This window comes from Palaemon carinicauda, chromosome 2 (genome assembly GCF_036898095.1).
Source record: "Palaemon carinicauda isolate YSFRI2023 chromosome 2, ASM3689809v2, whole genome shotgun sequence".
Classification (NCBI taxonomy): domain Eukaryota; kingdom Metazoa; phylum Arthropoda; class Malacostraca; order Decapoda; family Palaemonidae; genus Palaemon; species Palaemon carinicauda.
The window spans coordinates 171923049-171928048 of NC_090726.1; positions in this window are offsets into that span (position 1 = coordinate 171923049).

A 5000-nucleotide genomic window follows, 5' to 3' on the forward strand; every position below is an offset into this window, starting at 1 on the left:
TCTCTTGATAGCTGAGTCGATAGGGTCCCTGCCAAGCATAGTTTCTAGCCGTACAGGTGGTGGTTCGAATCACCACCCGGCCAGAAGCTGTTACCATAAAATGAATTCCAAGTGGATATGTATTTCCCAAGATAGAATTCGGTATTAAATGCATTTCGTGGGTGATATTTACATTAATTAAAATCACGTGTGCTTGTGATATATGTTCATTAAAATAACCACGTGTTGCAAACTCACGATTCAGCTATCATGGTGGAGATGGGTCTATTTCAAGTCTATGAACAGAATCCTGAATTCGACAGGAATATGTAGGGGGACTTGTCATAAACTTTTAGTCTCTCTTGATAGCTGAGTCGATAGGGTCCCTGCCAAGCATAGTTTCTAGCCGTACAGGTGGTGGTTCGAATCACCACCCGGCCAGAAGCTGTTACCATAAAATGAATTCCAAGTGCATATGTATTTCCCAAGATAGAATTCGGTATTAAATGCATTTCGTGGGTGATATTTACATTAATTAAAATCACGTGTGCTTGTGATATATGTTCATTAAAATAACCACGTGTTGCAAACTCACGATTCAGCTATCATGGTGGAGATGGGTCTATTTCAAGTCTATGAACAGAATCCTGAATTCGACAGGAATATGTAGGGGGACTTGTCATAAACTTTTAGTCTCTCTTGATAGCTGAGTCGATAGGGTCCCTGCCAAGCATAGTTTCTAGCCGTACAGGTGGTGGTTCGAATCACCACCCGGCCAGAAGCTGTTACCATAAAATGAATTCCAAGTGGATATGTATTTCCCAAGATAGAATTCGGTATTAAATGCATTTCGTGGGTGATATTTACATTAATTAAAATCACGTGTGCTTGTGATATATGTTCATTAAAATAACCACGTGTTGCAAACTCACGATTCAGCTATCATGGTGGAGATGGGTCTATTTCAAGTCTATGAACAGAATCCTGAATTCGACAGGAATATGTAGGGGGACTTGTCATAAACTTTTAGTCTCTCTTGATAGCTGAGTCGATAGGGTCCCTGCCAAGCATAGTTTCTAGCCGTACAGGTGGTGGTTCGAATCACCACCCGGCCAGAAGCTGTTACCATAAAATGAATTCCAAGTGGATATGTATTTCCCAAGATAGAATTCGGTATTAAATGCATTTCGTGGGTGATATTTACATTAATTAAAATCACGTGTGCTTGTGATATATGTTCATTAAAATAACCACGTGTTGCAAACTCACGATTCAGCTATCATGGTGGAGATGGGTCTATTTCAAGTCTATGAACAGAATCCTGAATTCGACAGGAATATGTAGGGGACCTTGTCATAAACTTTTAGTCTCTCTTGATAGCTGAGTCGATAGGGTCCCTGCCAAGCATAGTTTCTAGCCGTACAGGTGGTGGTTCGAATCACCACCCGGCCAGAAGCTGTTACCATAAAATGAATTCCAAGTGGATATGTATTTCCCAAGATAGAATTCGGTATTAAATGCATTTCGTGGGTGATATTTATATATATATATATATATATATATATATATATATATATATATATATATATATATATATATATATGTATATGTATATATATATATAAATATATATATATATATATATATATATATATATATATATATATATATATATATATATATATTTATATATACGTATATAAAATATATATATATTATATATATATAAATATATATAAATATATATATATATATATATATATATATATATATATATATATATATATATATATATATATATATATATATAAAACATAGATATATAGATATATTGATGAAAGTAGTACAAGAATATATATACTAGTTAATGTAATTGTTTCTATGAAAAGAAAAGAATATTAAGATATTTTCTTTATTGGAATTCATTTGATTAATCAGCCTTTTCAGTTATATATTGGAATGGCTTATTGTCCAAAGAGATTGATGTCTCTCAACTTCATGGCGCGTAAAATTGAACTATTTTGTGTTTAATCATCCTGGAATTTGGACAGTTTTCTAAAATGTCTAGAACTATTTTCCTAAATATAAACGAGAAGGACGAGATAGATCTATAGGCAAGGGTAGAGTTTAGATATATAAAATTTTACATTCGTTTAAAATTTAAATTGTAATCAGTTATCATCATTTTTATAATATATACTAAGTAGAATATGACAATAAAACACTAATATAAACACATCGACTTGTATTAAAATCGAAGTCAAATTTTGTAAAGAAAATAAACCTATATAAAAAAATCCTTATCTCTCTCTCTCTCTCTCTCTCCCCCCCCTCTCTCTCTCTCTCTCTCTCTCTCTCTCTCTCTCTCTCTCTCTCTCTCTCTCTCTCTCTCTCTCTCTCTCTCTCATTTAGCAAATATATAACATAACATAATAGAAAGACGCAATAAACCAATATCTGGCAGCCAAACTGATAAATGTATAATAGGAATATCTGTCATTCGTCTTTAGAAAAATTGCTCTAAATATATCGCAGCCAAAAAAAGTTATAACCGAAATAAACAAGGGTTTTAAAACAAACGCTAGAAGTGAAGTAATAATCGTAATTCCGTAATCTGCTACATATAAGTTGAGAGAGAGAGAGAGAGAGAGAGAGAGAGAGAGAGAGAGAGAGAGAGAGAGAGAGAGAGAGAGAGAGAGAGAGAGACATTTATATGCTTATATCTCATTTCTTCCTGTTCTTCCCAGAGATAAGTAAGCTTAATTGAACACAAAATATTATTGTTATTGCTGGAATATATATATATATATATATATATATATATATATATATATATATATATATATATATATATATATATATATATATATGTATATGTATATATATATATACATACATATATATATATATATATATATATATATATATATACACACAGTATATATATATATATATATATATATATATATATATATATATATATATATATACATATATATACATATATATAATCATATATATATATATATATGTATATATGTGTATATATATATATATATATATATATATATATATAGCTATATATACATACATATATATATATATATATATATATATATATATATATATATATATATATATATATATATATATATATATGTATATATACATATATATATATATATATATATATATATATATGTATATATATATATATATATATATATATATACATATATATATATGTATATATGCATATATATATGTATATATATATGTATATATATATATATATATATATATATATATATATATATATATATATATATATCTATATATATATATATATATATATATATATATGAATATATATATATATATATATATATATATATATATACATATATATATATATATATATATATATATATATATATATACATATATATATATATATATACATATATATATATATATATATATATATATATATATATATATATATATATGTATATATATATATATTCATATGTATATATATACATATATAGGTATATATATATATATATATATATATGTATATATATATATATATATATATATATATATATATATATATATATATATATGTATATATATATGTATGTATATATATATATATATATATATATATATATATATATATATATATATATATATATATATATATATATATATATATATATATATATATATATATATATATATATATATATATATATATATATTGGTTTTGGTGCAAGCCTTACCAAAAATTTCTAAACTGAAGCCAGCAAAAAGAAGAACCAAACATATTTTATATAAGGTATTCAGACATACGTAGTTACAGATACCCTCTTCCTAAATGCTAATTGAATATTGTAACTTAAATCTGAATTACTTGGAGACTAGCATATTGAAAATATATCTATAGATTACACTCTAATTACCCTAAATTTACACGGCCTCTTTGTGGAATCTATGCTAATATTTATTATTTGACATGCAACAAGTATCAAGGTTTGCAATGATTACCCTTTTTTTTTTTTGCGATCTGTAGGTAGGAAAGAACATCATAGACATTCACAAATTTTCTTTTTCTTTTTTTATTTTAGTATACAAAGACTTACAAAGATTTATTTTTATTTATATGGATGTGTAATTATTTTATTAAACATCATACAAAAGCGAATTGCTGTTGTTTTTTTATTATAAATTTCTCTCATATTATGTTCAGAAAGATTGTATAGCTTTTATCCCTGTATAATTTCTTACGAATGGATGCCTTTAGTTTTTCAACTAAACACTATATATGAATGATACATTCCCAACAAAAACCTTAAAAATTTTATAAAACTCAACAATACTATTCATTAAGTTACTAAAGTAGAGAACTTTGAAAATTTTTGTGACTAACACATTACGTAAATAAAAGATAGTGGTGTTACTTTAACTAATTTAGCTACTTTATTTTAGTATTTTCTTTTCCTTTTTTTCCCCTTAGTTTATATTTATTCATATCCATTTTCACTAAGTTGTTATAAGTATTATAAATGAAGATATAAATCTTACGAATTACAATGATAATTAATGTTTCATTCTGGTAACTCTAGTATTTTCTTTTGCGGTTGAATGACGATATTATTATTATTATTATTATTATTATTATTATTATTATTATTATTATTATTATTATTATTGTTATTATTATTATTATTATTATTATTATTATTATTATTATTATTATTATTATCATTATTATTATTATTATTATTATTATTATTATTATTATCTTTTTTTGTTAGTCATATATCCACAAATTCTACCGTTAATTGTACACAGATCAGTGGGTAAAAATTTGAATTATTCCTAATTTTCTTTTATCAGAATAATATTATTATAAACTCAACCACATGTCATTTGAGAAAGAACTGGTACATTTCGCCTGGTGAAGGGTCTACTTATCATCAAATGGTTACCTGGTGAGATTGGAATGACATTAG